Source organism: Amblyomma mixtum, chromosome 1 (assembly GCF_055824585.1).
Source record: "Amblyomma mixtum isolate Tamu chromosome 1, ASM5582458v1, whole genome shotgun sequence".
In the NCBI taxonomy this organism is placed as follows: Eukaryota; Metazoa; Arthropoda; class Arachnida; order Ixodida; family Ixodidae; genus Amblyomma; species Amblyomma mixtum.
In genome coordinates, this window is record NC_143012.1 from 139,359,182 (window position 1) to 139,375,568 (window position 16,387).

The 16,387-nt window shown below is 48.2% G+C and overlaps 1 long non-coding RNA gene across 1 annotated transcript; it reads right to left on the reverse strand.

Annotated features, from left to right (window-relative positions):
• Positions 1-9,327: 9,327 nt before the first annotated feature.
• LOC149367729 (uncharacterized) lies at positions 9,328-10,383 on the reverse strand. The gene is made up of 2 exons (XR_016287744.1): positions 9,851-10,383; positions 9,328-9,453 (listed from the first exon to the last, which is right to left on the reverse strand). It is a non-coding gene; the product is annotated as an uncharacterized LOC149367729 (long non-coding RNA).
• Positions 10,384-16,387: the final 6,004 nt, after the last annotated feature.

Genomic DNA, 16,387 nt, shown 5'->3' on the forward strand with positions numbered 1-16,387 from the left:
TTGAATGTTTCTCTCTAAATTTTGCCCTTTACTGCCTGAACGTTGTTTTTGATGAATCCCCGCTGCAGTTCTGAAGATTATTTTCTTCCCGTGTTTTGCCTGTATTTCTACGTACTACGTGTACTTTCCTTTGTTTCTCCATTTTGTTGTTTCTGTTTATATTCTAATTTTTATGTATTCCTACCCCCTCTGTAATATATGTCCCCAAGCCCTGGGGGTACAAAAAAAAAATACTTACAGGGGTTGAGGATTATAAACCGACACTAGGTATCCTAACTGATTTCTCGAAAGCATTCGACAGGATTGATCATATTTTATCTATAAACTCAGGACACTATGGGTTTCGTGAAGCTTCTGCTGAGCTTCTTAAGTCGTATTTAAAACATCGTAAACAGTACGTTGTAGTGAACCGATCTCATCCTTCTGTACTAAATGTTACTTCGGTCAGCGTCCCGGAACCTGTTTTTTGATTTTTAAATAAATGATATAATAAATATCAGCAAACTTGCTTCTTTTTTCCCTGTCGACTAGTAAAGATATGAGCTCACACACTCCTCAAATGTTACACTAGCAAAATTGTTTCCATGGGCTCAAATAAACGCCTTAGAAATTAACATTGCCAAAACAAAAGGCATAATATTTACGCCTGTACAAAGGTTATTAGTGGAGATATCAACCTAAAACTCGATTCCCAACAAATAAATGTCGTAAAAGAGGCGAAAACCCTTGGGAGTGACATTTAGTCAGCACCTAAATTGGAATGCGCACGTCGAACGCGTGGCAGGAAATTTGGCAAGAGCTTGTGGCATGCTATGTAGGTTTGCTATGCTATGTAGGACAGCGCTTGTCCTGTGTGTTCTTCTACTTTGTCTGCGTCGTTTGCGCTGTTGGCATTCAATATGTACCACCAACTCGCCCGTTTGGCTATAATGTAGGTTTAGACAGACGCTTCCGACTAAAATTGAATCATTGATTTATAACACAATCTTTGCTCCTTACATTAATTACAGCAGCCTTGTTTGGCTGCTACATCTCAGAAAAAAAAATTCGTCACGTAGCCAATGCCGGACCTGACGCTCATACAAGATAACTTTTTGCCTCGTTTATGTACTCCTCGTACAGCACTCTCACAAATTTAATCATGTTAGGAAATATTGCCGCGTCTACAACAATAGCCGCTCGGCGGCTGTTCGGCACGCAGCTCGTGCGCCACGCGGTTCGCTGCTGAAGAAGACGAAGCTCGACGTTCCATCCTGGCCGTCTCGGTGTGCGCTGGCATCATCTCGGTGTTGGCGTTCCTCTGCCGTCTGGACGCGGCGCTACCTGTACCAACTGCTACGTGACACTGGTGGAGGTGCGGGCTCGACGTCCCATGTCCAACACCTCTTCAGACAGCCGCTCATCGAGTCCCGACCAGCTACCCCTTGTCTGCACGCCCGTTCACCGCAGCAGCCGCCGTCTCCTGGGACTGGTCCCAGAGTTTGGTCTCCTCCCAAAAGAGGCACGCACTCATCGACCTGGTGAGCATACCACCATGGCTCAGGCTAGCGCTTCACATTTGACGCTCCAGCAACCCCGCGTGCCAGCCAGCTTCCATGGCGTCACTTTCGAAGACGTTGAAGACTGGCTTGACCAGTTTGAGCGGGTTGCCGATTTCAACCAATGGAGCCCTGCGCAGAAGCTGCGGAACGTGTATTTCGCCCTCGAAGACGGAGCCAAGATTTGGTTCGAGAACAGGGAGGCCGATCTCCAAAGCTGGGATACCTTCCGCCAGCAGGTCCGGGACACCTTTGCTAGCACGGACCGCCGGGATCGTGCGCGGCGCCTCCTGGACGCTCGCGTACAAAAGCCTAATGAGACCGTTGCAATGTTCGCCGAGGACGTGACCCGTCTTTGTCGGCGCGCTGACCCAGATATGGCGGAATCCGCGAAGCTCCGCCACCTGATGCAAGGTGTGAAGGACCAACTCTTCGCTGGTTTGGTCCGGAATCCCCCGCAGACGGTAGCCGACTTCATCAAAGAGGCGACCGCCATTGAGCGGGCCTTGCATCAACGCTGCCGCCGAAATGACTCCTTGTGCGGAGAGCCAAGCGCCAGTGCGGCTGCTTTGAGCGTGTCCAGCGACAATGCGTCGCTGCGTGAGCTCATACGCGCTGTGGTCCGTGAAGAGCTGCAGAAACTGACCCTGGCCTCGTCTGACCCGACGGCTGCGGCTCTTACCGAGGTTGTGCGCGACGAGATTCGTCAAGCATTTTCACCGCCTCCTCCAGTCATGCCGGAGCCACGCCCCATGAGCTACGCCGCGGCTCTCCGTTCCGAGTTGCCACCTGTGCAACGCTTGCCGTACCATCCGCCGCCGCCAACCGCTCCGCCACCGTCATTCTACCAGCGGCCTCAGCGAGGACCTGCCATGCGTCCACCGGCCCGGAAGGCGGCTGTTTGGCGCACTTCTGATCAGCAGCCGCTCTGTTACCATTGCGGGGAAGCCGGCCACCTGTATCGCCGTTGCCCATACCGTGAAATCGGCCTCCGGGGTTTCCCACGTGACGCTCCTTGTCCCCGTTTCGGTGAGCGACCCCACGAAATAGAGGAGTACCTTGCTGCCCATGACACCACCTCTAACCGCCGACCCCGATCTCCGTCTCCCGCACGCGTCACGTCGCCCAGCCGCCAGGCTTTCTCAGATGGACTGCGGGGCCGGTCTCCAAGCCCGCGCCGGGGAAACTGAAAGCGGCGACCTCAGGGGGGAAGGTTGCTGACAGCGGATATAACGAAGACCCCCGAACGCCGCCGGAGCGCGATGCCGAGATCCCGATGCCGCCGCAGCACGATTCTGTGAACCCGAGTTTCCCTGACACCGATGCAGTTAGCGCCGACCTCCGCATTCACGTTGACGGGCACCCAGTGACTGCTTTAGTCGATACAGGCGCGGACTTTTCGATCATAAGCAAGCACCTCGCGGATCGCCTCAGCAAGGTAAAGACAGCCTGGGATGGACCTCAAATTCGTACTGCTGGGGGTCACCTCATGACGCCTGTCGGAAGATGCACTGCTCGAGTCACCATTGCCAATTCTGCTTTTGTTGGCACTTTTGTTGTTCTGCCGCACTGCTGCAAAGACCTGATCCTCGGAATGGACTTCTTGCGTGAGCATGGTGCCATCATAAACCTTCCTGATCGTCTGGTAACATTTTCGACCCCTGGAACGATTCCAATCGACACCGAACCACGCAGAGTGGCCCTGCGCATAATCGACGCCGATGTGACCGTCCCTCCGCGATCCTGTGCCCTCGTTACCGTCATTTGTGACGACCTGTGCAGTGCTGACGGCGTAGCAGAACAGAACACTGCGCTTGTACTCTCTCATGGGGTCTGCATCGCCAGAGGTATCGTCACGCTACGGAACGGCCTGGCAGATGTCCTTCTAACGAATTTCGGGACCGAACGGCAACACATCGCCAAAGGCACTGCGGTCGCATACTTCGAGGGCATCGCCGAAATTAACGACTGCCTTGCCCTCCAGAGCGAAACGTCCAATTCTTGCACACCTCAGCTGATCCTCGACGTGAACCCAGGCTTACCCCCGGCCGATAGGGAGAGCCTAGTCGGCCTACTGCATCAGTTCCAAGACTGTTTCTCGTCTACGTCGGCAGTCAAACAGACGCCTCTCGCTAAGCACCGCATCATTACGGACTGCAGTACCCGACCAATTCGACAAAACCCATACCGTGTCTCACTGCGGGAGCGTGAAGCCATAGCTGAACAAGTCAAAGAGATGCTGCAGGATGGTGTTATTCAGCCGTCGAGGAGCCCGTGGGCTTCGCCTGTGGTTTTGGTTAAGAAGAAGGATGGTAGTCTGCGATTTTGCGTTGACTACCGGAAGCTTAACCAGGTTACCAAGAAAGACGTCTACCCGTTACCACGCATTGACGACTCTCTTGACCGGTTGCGGCACGCGCGCTACTTTTCTTCGCTGGACTTAAAAAGTGGTTACTGGCAGATCGAAGTTGACGAGCGGGATCGCGAGAAGACAGCGTTCGTGACGCCGGATGGCCTTTATGAGTTCAAGGTCCTTCCTTTCGGTTTGTGTTCAGCTCCAGCAACATTTCAGAGAATGATGGACGCTGTTTTGTCGGGCCTGAAATGGCAGACGTGCTTGGTATACCTGGACGACGTTGTTGTATTTTCGCCAACGTTCGAAGAGCACCTCCAGCGCCTCTTGACCGTGCTACAGGCTATACGATCTGCCGGCCTGACGTTGAAGCCCGAGAAATGCCACTTCGGTTATGAGGAGCTCCTTTTCCTGGGCCATGTCGTCAGCCATCGTGGAGTCCGGCCGGATCCGGCTAAAACAGCTGCCGTCGCCAACTTTCCCACTCCTTCGGACAAGAAAACGGTCCGGCGTTTTTTGGGCCTTTGCGCGTATTACCGGCGGTTCATTGCCAACTTTTCCCGACTTGCTGCACCGTTGACGCATCTTACAAGAGAGGACGTCCGATTCACGTGGACAGAACAGCAGCAGCAGGCATTTGATGAATTACGGCGACGGTTGCAAACCACGCCTGTCCTTGGTCATTTCGATTCTAGTGCGGAGACTCTCGTCCACACAGATGCCAGCAACGTGGGTCTCGGTGCTGTACTCGTCCAGTGGCAGGATGGCGCTGAGCGCGTAATAGCATACGCCAGCCGCACTCTGTCTCGTGCCGAATCTAATTATTCCACGACCGAAAAAGAATGCCTTGCCGTGGTATGGGCTGTGACAAAATTTCGACCTTACCTGTACGGTCGACATTTTCAAGTTGTAACCGACCACCACTCTCTCTGCTGGTTGACGAACTTACGGGATCCCTCTGGCCGCCTTGCGCGTTGGAGCTTACGCCTTCAGGAGTTTGACATGTCCATCGTCTATAAATCAGGGCGCCAGCACAACGATGCCGACTGCTTGTCCAGATATCCAGTCGAGGCTGCGCGCGACGACGACGAACCGGACTTTCCTCTCATCGCAGCCGTAGACGCAGCGACTATTTCCAGTCAGCAACGTGAGGACCTGGCGCTGAAACCTCTCATCGACTTCCTGGAAGCACGTACCGAGGAGGTTCCCCAGCCCTTCGCAAGAACCCAGTCCTCCTTTTGTCTGCGCAACAACGTGCTGTACAAAGCCAACTTTTCTCCAACCGGAAGCGACTACCTCCTCGTCGTTCCAGCGAATCTCCGTGAAGAAATCTTGCAGGCGTGTCACGACGAGCCCACCGCAGGTCACCTCGGCTACGCCCGCACTCTGGCTCGGATCAAAAAGAGCTATTACTGGCCTAAGCTTGCGGCGACTGTACGACACTATGTGCGCACGTGCCGTAATTGTCAACGACGAAAAACACCCCCTGTCAAGCCAGCTGGACTTTTACATCCCGTTCAAGTGCCCAGACTCCCGTTTGAGCAAGTTGGCATGGACCTTCTCGGCCCTTTTCCAACTTCATCTTCGGGAAACCGGTGGATTATCGTCGCTACTGATTACCTTACGCGCTACGCTGAAACCAAGGCCCTCCAGCGCGGCACAGCAGCCGAGGCTGCGAAATTTTTCGTGGAACGCATCGTCCTCCGGCATGGCGCTCCAGCACTAATTATCACGGATAGAGGCACCGCTTTCACTGCCAAACTCTTGGAATCCCTCATGCGGCTGAGTGGCACTACTCACAGGAAAACAACCGCCTACCATCCCCAGACGAATGGCCTGACCGAGCGCCTCAACAAAACTCTCGTCGACATGCTGTCCATGTATGTTGACGTTGAGCATCGCTCTTGGGACAATATCCTGCCATATATTACTTTCGCGTATAACACGGCTCAACAGGAAACCACGCGGAGGACGCCCTTCTGTCTGTTGTACGGCCGCGAAGTGTCGACAATGTTGGAAGCAATGCTGCCCCATGATGGCCGCGACCCCGACGTTGGCGCCGAGGAGTTCACGCTTCGCGCAGAAGAAGCTCGACAACTTGCACGAGTGCGCATCCTGAACCAACAAGACCGTGACGCCCGACGTTACGACCGCCGCCACAGACTGATGACGTTCGCCCCGGACGACAAAGTGTGGGTATGGACCCCCATTCGACGCCGTGGCCTTTCCGAAAAACTGCTCAAGCAGTATTTCGGCCCCTACCGAGTTCTCCGTCAGCTAAGCGACGTAACCTATGAAGTCCTCCCTGATGGGGCTTCCCGGACTACTCGCCGTCAGCAGAGACCAGAGATTGTTCATGTAGTGCGGATGAAGCCCTATTTTTCGCGAGACATTCAGTGACTCAGTGCTGTGCGTTACTCTGTTTTTTTTTTTTGTTTCTTTCTCCCTATTTTCTTCTTAAAGCATCGGGCCGATGCTCTTTCCGAGAGGGAAGGTAATGCCGCGTCTACAACAATAGCCGCTCGGCGGCTGTTCGGCACGCAGCTCGTGCGCCACGCGGTTCGCTGCTGAAGAAGACGAAGCTCGACGTTCCATCCTGGCCGTCTCGGTGTGCGCTGGCATCATCTCGGTGTTGGCGTTCCTCTGCCGTCTGGACGCGGCGCTACCTGTACCAACTGCTACGTGACAATATAAAACATAATCTAAGAAGTAAGAACACCATTTTCTTAACCCTTCTAATTTGAGAAGACCCTTAAAACGACTTACTTAATCCGAGACAGAGGCCACTGGTATACCTCTTTGCCGTACTAACCAGGGCCTGCACATGCTGCACCACCTCATGCCTGATTACAGAGTCATAAGATTGATATAAACAGGATTACGAAAGAAAATGGAAGAAATACTTTATTCAAGAAAACACATGAGTTTGAAGGATCGGCTTTCCGGGATCCGTTGCTGCTGGCTCACTCGAGGAAATACGCCCTGGCTCCAGAATCAAGCACGGTGCTCGTTTAATGCCTCACCCGCAGAATAAACTGCAACAAGCACATACAGAAAAAACTTCCCACTGAAGTTGTTCGGTACAGAAAAACCACTTCTCAAAAGCACTCGAAAAACACTTCCAAAAAGACAGCAATTTTGGAGGATGCGCCAGGTGAGAGAGAGAAGGTATCCAACCGAGCTCATAATTCCGACAGGCCCCCTTCGAGTCGGTAATGATGTGTTTCACTCGTGGGAGGGAGAGAGCGAGCGCAATCGCAATTTCGTACGCACGTGTTGTGCCGTAGGCGCGGAACGTGAGTACTGCCACTGTGTTGGTGTTGTGGACCACTGCCGCGGTGAACCACCCCAACGGTGGGGACCGGCAATGTTCACGTAGTACACGTGTTGTTGTCGACCATAATGTCGCTCCAGTGCTTCCGCACGCGCCTGGCGACGGCCATTATGGTCAGAGTGTGACATGTCACGGGGAATGGGTCGGACCCTGAGGGCGTCTCTCCAGGGTTCTGGCGCTCGTACCCTTTCCTCAAAGGTGATGGTGTGTTGGATATTGAATCGGTCAAGAATGCGGCGACCGGATGGCGTTCGTGATAGGCGCGCCTATTGGTTGAAGAGATGGGCTTCTCAGAGTTTCCGTTAGTTGTTTGCCACCTCCAGGCACAACAAACTCTGGTTGGATGCGGTAATGGGAAGGTCAAGAGCCCTTTTGATGACTTTGCGGTGTATGACCTCGAGTTGATCCTCGTCGTGTTTGCGCATGCGAAGGTAGGGGGTTGAGTAGAGAATTCTACTCGTTACGAAAGCATGTGCCAGCCGCAAGGCATCCTTGCTTCCTAACCTCCCACGCTTATTGGGTATCTCCAATAAGCTGGGAGGTTACGAAGCAAAGATTCCCGGCGGACCATACGGCCAACCTGGTTGCCGTACATGCGGAGTTTCGCGAGTATTGTGTCCGATATGCGTTGTTGGTGAATAAAGAGGCCAAGGATGCGGATCTCCTTGGCCTCTTTAATTAGACCCGAAGGGAGAGTGAGGGGAATTGAAGTGTCGTCCCGAGGGAGGGACGAATGTGGACAAACTCTGATTTGTTGGGAGCACATTGGAGACCACAGTATGCAGAGTAAGCGCCCACTACCTCCGCTGCCTGGTGTAGGCTGTTGTCCATGTGTGCGAGATTGCCTTCTGTTGCCCAGATAGAGATATCATCCGCATACAGGGCATGTCGGATGTCGGGCATGGAGCTTAAATTTGCGGGAAGGTTTTCATTGCAAGGTTGAAGAAGAGGGGAGATCACACCGCACCCTGTGGTGTACCAGGAATCCGATGGCACAGGGTCCATGCTCCTCATATTGAATTCGAATGTAGGCCAGAATGTAGAAATTGCCAGAAGTATCGGTATGTATTGTGACCACGGTTGGTGTCTTGGAGGTGATTGAGCATGACTTCATGTTTGACATTATCAAAGGCTCCTTTAAAATCCAAGGCCAGGACTGCCTTGTCATTGTGAGGGAGTTCTCTGGGCTCGAGTACGCCATGATGAAGTTGTAGAAGGATGTCTTGTGCGGTTTTCTGTGGTCGGAAACCAAACATAGTGTCCGCAAAAGTGTTATCGTTTCGAGGTAAGTGGCCAACCTGTCTCGTGCCATAGTCTCCATCAATTTGCCTACAGAAGATGTGAAGGAAAATTGCTGTCGGTGCAGCGACCCCTCAAATTGCAACCTCGTCTGGGCTTCCGGCCACCAGGGACTCCAGGAAAATGAGTTAGCCGATCAGGCGGCCCGCGCGCTCTCTCCCTGGGCACTCACACTTGCTCTGGAAGCCTACTCCGAGCCCATTCAATCTCTAGTTACTTTCGAAGACGTCACTACGTATTATAAGGACAGTCATCGTCGCTTTCCAGAACCCTGTAAGGGCCTCCGGAGAGCAGACCCAGTAAACCATAAAACGTCACATAGACATCAGCGAGATATTTACGCTGGGCATTAGACACCTCCATTAGACATCCATTTTAGTACCGTTTACGAAAAATCTACGTACCTACAACATGGGAATTGGGGTCCAGTCCATGTTGTACGTACTGCAGACATCACGCTCTACATTTATCAGATATTTGTGAACATGTAAGTACGCCTAGTCTACGTAGCCTAGACGTCTATATAAAGAGAATATGACTATACATAGATCAATATCCAGGTGAAAATTTCTAACTGGTTCCAGTCCTACTGTTTTAAGAGACACATTTCCAGACTGGAACCAGCTGCAATACGAGATGCAGCTGACACCTGTTACAATTCCAGATGGAATGGAGACCTACTGCAGCCCAGCCACAGACTTCCCTATGGAGTCGTCGGGACGTCCAAGCACTCCAGCTAGCTCAAATACAGTTGAGTAAGCGAGTACATGGCCATCATGGGAGCCCAAAACACTGCAGATGACTTCCTAGTGCGTCAGTATTTTATTGCGCTCGGCGCTTTCACTGAATCTTCTCGTTGAGCATAATCGTCAGGTTAACAGCTGCGGTGGCATCAATACTCTTCAGCCGAGCCCAATAGGCCAGGGTTGCTGCAAAAGAAAGCATAATTGTTCACTTTTACAGGTGACAAGAGAATGGCACAGCAACCACAACAAACAAACCCAATAATTTACGCCACTTTTACCGACGCAAGTCTATGAAGCGTCAAAGGTTGCCCTTGCAGCACTAAAAGGCAGTCGTGCTGAGCGGAGTGTGCTTGCACACGCACTTCGGCACACCATCCGAACGCATGCCCACATTTCGGTAGTAGAGGCCAGTTGCATACATCACCAGCCTTTGTTTCAATACACAGCGAGTTTGGCAAAACAGCCAAACGAGTGAGCGTAAAAATATAACGTGCCGATAAATGCGTTAGAATTTCTTCATTACGAACGCAAAAATAGCATAAAATACACTTCAATGAGTAAACTGAGACTGAGTACGCACCAAGAAAGGTCACGATCCCAGCCGGTGAAAACGACTTCTAGTCCTAATTCGTACTGACGGGTCCACTTCGCCGAGTAGTAAAAGCAAGCAAACTGTCTTCCTTCAGCTCCATCAAGGAAAGAACGGTTGAACAATCTCGCCAGCAATAATAAGGGAATAATTAATTCTGTGTCGAGGTTCTTCAAACACAATGTTCCCACGGAACACGATTGAAATCGCACACGCGCTGCGCTCTACCACTGCCGCCATGGCTGAACCTAGCCTCGTGCGGATGTGCGAAACTGTCACATATTTTGTATCGTCTCTTTTTTGTACTTAGTAGCAGGCTTGGTGTGGCATGAAAAATAACTTAATTATTTTTAAATTGTAGCATGTTACTTTTTTCACAGCTGCAATCGCCATGCGCAGTTTGCGCTATTATTGATAAAATACGATACGAACTACAACGCGATGGCGGCTTAGACAATTCACCGCACTTTCCCCGCCGCCGCCTGTCCGCAGCATAGAACAGGCATATGGGCAGCGCATGTAGCATGAAGGCAAGATGACCAATTATCATTAGTGTCACGGGCTGGATTCAGAGAGAATGCAAGCACAGCAGAGAGGATCAGGGCAGGTGGGCAGATTAGGTTCGGAAGTTTGCTGGGATAAGGGGGCCGCCGCTGGCACAGGGTTAACGGAGAAATTTTTGGCCGGCAGTGGACATGATTACAGTGTTGACATGATGATAAAAAGCGGGACTCAAGAAGTTTATTCTCAAGAAATATGAGGTCACACATTCAGCAACACAAATGCCTAAGCTTTCCTCAGCTCAACATCCCAATAGTTATCATTGCTAGCGCGATTAGCAGATTTAAGACATTTTTGAAAAAAAATAACTCCCAAAAATTGAACTCAACCAATTCTTGTATTTTAAATAGTTGGATAAGTTGAATAAAACATGCTTAATCAGAAAAAATGGTTATTATATAGTCCTGGCTGCTAAATAACAAACAAGGTTTTTAGTGTGTCCTCACTTTTCAGTGTGGTTGAGATAGCTTGCAGGCTGTAGCACAAGGTATAAATTGAATGTAAGAATAGTAATGAAATAACAATGCGAATCCTGACCAAAGTGACTGGCATTTCAAACCAACTACGTACAGTTCAGTCAGAAACCTGATGCGTGTGCATTCAGATTTGTCTTTACTACTTCCCGTATTTTTCTTCTTTCTAGGCAGGATAATGTTGCCGTGAAGCGAGCACGAAAAAACACAAAAACACAGGCAGCGCTGGTCATGCCTCCAATTTGTAGTCAACAGCGATTTCAAACTTTAAATGCAGTAAGTCAACACGAAATATCGAACGATTGAAAAATATGGAATTCTTAAATTATATATCTCGCTTACATACCCAGGACGTGACAAGTAATATCTACGAGAAGTCTAGGTTAAGGCAGATATGATGTCGTGGGTACGTCTGCAGCTTTTCCACGAAAAAAGGTTGGTAGATAAGACGTCTGAGAGATTTTGGTTTGGTACATAGACGTTCAGGCTTAATCTGGACATCTATGGGAGGTTTGTGGTTTGCTGGGATAGATCAATACCCAGGTGAAAATTTCTAACTGGTTCCAGTCCAACTGTTTTAAGGGACACATTTCCAGTTGTTGGAACTGGAAATTTGTTCCTTAAACCAGTTGCGACTAGAACCAGCTGCAATACGAGATGCAGCTGACACCTGTTACAATTCCAGATGGAACGGATACCTACTGCATCCCAGCCACAGACTTCCCTATGGAGTCGTCGGGACGTCCAAGAACTTCAGCTAGCTCAAATACAGTTGAGTAAGCGAGTACATGGCCATCACGGGAGCCCAAAATACTACAGATGACTTCCGAGTGCGTCAGTGTTTTATTGCGTTCGGCGCTTTCACTGAATCTTCTCGTTGAGCATAATCGTCAGGTTTACAGCTGCGGTGGCATCAATACTCTTCTGCCGAGCCCAATAAGTCAGGGTTGCGGCAAAAGAAAGCATAATTGTTCACTTTTATAGGTGACAAGAGAATAGCACAGCAACCACAACAAACAAACCCAGTAATTTACGCCACTTTTACCGACGCAAGTCTATGAAGCGTCAAAGGCTGCCCTTGCAGCACTAAAAGGCAGTCGTGCTGAGCGGAGTGTGCTTGCACATGCACTTCGGCACACCATCCGAACGCATGCCCACATTTCGGTAGTAGAGGCCAGTTGCATACATCACCAGCCTTTTGTTTCAATACACAGCGAGTTTGGCAAAACAGCCAAACGAGTAGAGTAAAAATATAACGTGCCGAGAAATGCGTTAGAATTTTTTCATTACGAATGCAAAAATAGCATAAAATACACTTCAATGAGTAAACTGAGACTGAGTACGCACCAGGGAAGGTCACGATTCCAGCCGGTGAAAACGACTTGTAGTCCTAATTTGTACTGACGGGTCCACTTCGCCGAGTAGTAAAAGCAAGCAAACTGTCTTCCTTCAGCTCTATCAAGGAAAGAACGGTTGAACAATCTCGCCAGCAATAATAAGGGAATAATTAATCCTGTGTCGAGGTTCTTCAAACACAACGTTCCCACGGAACACGATGAGAAATCGCACACGCCGTGCGCTCTACCACTGCCGCCATGGCTGAACCTATAGCCTCGTGCGGAGTGTGCGAAACTGACACATATTTTGTATCGTCTCTTTTTTGTACTTAGTAGCAGGCTTGCTGTGGCACGAAAAATAAGTTAATAATTTTTAAATTGTAGCATATTACTTTTTTCACAGCTGCAATTGCCATGCGCAGTTTGCGCTATTATTGATAAAATACGATACGAACTACAACGCGATGGCGGCGTAGACAATTCACCGCGCTTTCCCCGCTGCCGCCTGTCCGCGGCACAGGCGCCTGTCCGCGCGCTGCAGCCTGTCCGCTGCCCATATGCATATGGGCAGCGCATGTAGCATGAAGGCAAGATAACCAATTATCCTTAGGGTAACGGGCTGGATTCAGAGACAATGCAAGCACAGCAGAGAGGATCAGGGCAGCTGGGCAGATGAGGTTCGGAAGATTGCTGGGATAAGGGGGCCGCCGCTGGCACAGGGTTAACTGGAGAAATTTTCGGCCTGCAGTGAACATGATTAGACATGATGATAAAAAGCGGGACCCAAGAAGTTTATTCTCAAGAAATATGAGGTCACACATTCAGCGACACAAATGTCTAAGATAGATAGATAGATAGAACTTTTATTCATGTCAATTGTCAGACAATATAAATCGGGCCTACCAAAGCCTCAAAGGTCTTGAGTGGCAGCGCCTGGCAGACAGCGAACATTGGCAAAACAAAGGAAAATAAAGATGTTGCAATGAACTTTGCGAAAGAAGAAAAAGGTCGACAAACGTAGTGAAACAAATATATAACTATTACAACATCAAGAGAGATTACAGTAATTTGAAATTAATACAGTAATATAGATGAAATAACTGCGGGGCAGGAAGCAGCGCGGAGACATACCGCAAAGTTTTTTTCAGGGTGCATTTAGTTTTCATGCGGAGTACAGTAGGTGGCAAGCTATTGAAACAGGCAGGTACATAGTAATGACGTGTGCGCTTTCCGTACCGGGTTGAGGAGCGAGGAATGCAGTAGCGGTATTTTGGTCTTAAATCCCGTGCAGGAACATATGGAATGGTGAACTGACTGTACCAGAAGTGTTTTAGCACCATAGTTTCTGTTAATAAAGAGTTAAAACTTGGAAGCTTTAGTCTTCTAAAAATATCAATGTCATTACCAATGGACAGGTCGTAAGCAATATTCTTTAGAAGCACACGCAAAAGCGATTTCACCCTGTGTTGCCAGCGAACCGTGCAGTGACCATAAACAGTAATTCCGTACCTAAGCACACTATAGGCTAGAGCATGTGCAACACATTTACGGACAGAAAAAGGCATAAAATATCTAATGTTATACAGGACACACGATACAGCACGAAGCCTTTGGCAAACAAAAGAAAGGTGCGAGTTCCAAGAGAGATCACTGTCGAAGATCAGGCCGAGATATTTGACCGTACACAGTTACAATTAAAACAAGAGGAAGTATGCAAATAAACAGGGTGAGTCAATTCAACTTGTTTTAATGGGTTATGAAAACATATCAGTTTTGTTTTAGAAGTATTAACATTAATAAGATTAAACTTAAACCAGTCCATGGCTTTAATAGCTGCTATCTGTAGTGCTGTAACAGCATCAGTGTATTTCTTTGCACATGCAACAATAACAGTGTCATCAGCATACTGAAACAGCAAAGCTGGCACATTGTTAGCAAGGTCTTTAACGTATAGATTGAATAATAAAGGACTCAATATAGAACCCTGTGGGACTCCAGAGGTAATTGCCGTGAAATCGCTATGGAATCTTGAAATCGACACATATTGGCGCCTATCTTGTAAAAAGTTAGTAAGCAGTTCTAAAAACGAACCTCGAAATCCCAGCGCAGAAAGCTTATCAAGCAAAAGAACGTGGCAGATGCTACCAAAAGCCTTGCTTACGTCCAGAAAAAGAGAACATGCGCCTTGATTCTTATCAAAAGCTGAATTTAGCACGTCAGAGAATTCTTCAAGAAGAACCGTTGTTCTTTTTCCTGCTATAAAGCCGTACTGACAAGGTGATAGAACACTGTGCGTATTAAAAAAATTCATCATGGTGAGTAACAGATGCTTCTCAAAAATTTGGCCAATGCATGGTAAAATAGAGATAGGTCGGTAATTACTCATAATGTTTCTGGAGCCACCCTTGTACAAAGGTATAACTTTAGCAGTTTTCATTGAAGCAGGTATTATACCAGTAGAAATGATAGTGTTAAGGATAACTAGTAGAACACCTTTAATCGCTTCAAAATTTCTGCACAATTCAGAAATCGTGAGGCCGTCATGACCAGGAAATTTGCTACTTTTAAGACTGAAAAGTATACACCTTAAATCATTTTCAGTAGTATCAGGAAGGAAAGCAGATTCCATCACAATGAGAGGCATATGACAGGCGGTAGGAGGGTTTAGAGATGCACCAGAGACCAGAGAAAAAAAATTGTTGAAGTCATTCGCAATGCTCTGTCCATCTTTATGAAAATGCGAGATGAAATATTTATTTTTATTTATTTATTTATTTATGGCATACTGCAGGCCGTGAGGCCCAAGCAGGAGTGGGTACAGAACAGAACACAAATTGAGCAATAATACCAAACTGCAAGCAGAAAACGAGCAGCGCGAAATGACATGGAAAAGAAAAAGAAACTAACATAACAAACTAAAAACAAACTAACAATGGTCACTTATCAGGTCAAGAGACCGTACACACGAAGCTGGTAAGCTGTTCCAGTCACTGATGGTTTGTGGAAAGAAAGAGTGCTGAAATAAGTTAGTCTTTGCAAAGTACGGGGTCAGAGAAAGGGGTGGGAGTGTCGGGTTTGTCTGGTGTTCTGTAGATTAAGATACGGCGAAGAATTAATTCCAAGTTTCTGGTTAAATAAGAAAAATAAGAATTTCAAGTGAAGAAACTTGCGCCGGGACTGAAGGGTTGGTATGGAATTTGACTGCATTAATGCAGAGACGGAAGCAGTTCTATTGTATTGCGAAAACATGAATCGCACAGCTTTCCTTTGGATCCGCTCAAGTGCTTTTATGTTAGTGAGAGTATACGGGTCCCATACAATGCACGCATATTCCAATTTAGTCCTTATAAAGGTTTCATATGCTAGTCTCTTAACCTGAAGTGGTGAATCTTTTAGTTTATGGCGCAACAAGCAAAGTTTTCGTAAGGCAGACGAGCAAGTGTTAGAAATGTGAGTGTTCCAGCTTAAGTTGTTTGTTAATGTAACACCAAAATATTTATATTCAGTTACTTCGGTTCTGAACCCAGAAAAAAGGAGCGCTTAAATGAATTAAGTTTTCTTGTAACACGTAGTAGGACAGTCTTTTCAAAGTTAAGTTTCATGCCCCATCGATTACACCATGCGTGGATATTATTAAGGGACGTGCTTAGTATTGCCTGATCGTCAGCTGATCAGATCTCATTGAAAATAATAGTCATCAGCGTACATTCGAATCTGTACAGGTTCATCAGCCACATCTACAATATCGTTACAATATATCAAAAACAACAGCGGCCCAAGCACACTGCCCTGAGGGACACCAGATGTGACCGGAAGAGCGCAAGAATCATCTCCATTAATAGTTACGTACTGTTCGCGTTGTATTAAGTACCTCGATACCAAAGCAATAATAAAATCTGGCAGTCCAATCAGTTGAAGTTTCTCAATTAATTTATTATGGGGTACTAGGTCGAAAGCCTTGCTGAAATCCAAGAAAATTAAGTGTATACCTGGCCAGCCCTATCCACGACGGAAGCAAGGAAGTGAAATATGGTGACTAACTGAGTAGTAGTTGTAGAAAACCCTTTCCTGAAGCCGTGTTGATGTTGCGACAGAATGTTATTTTCTTGAAGAAATTTTGAAATGAGGTTAGACACAATGTGCTCCATGAACTTACA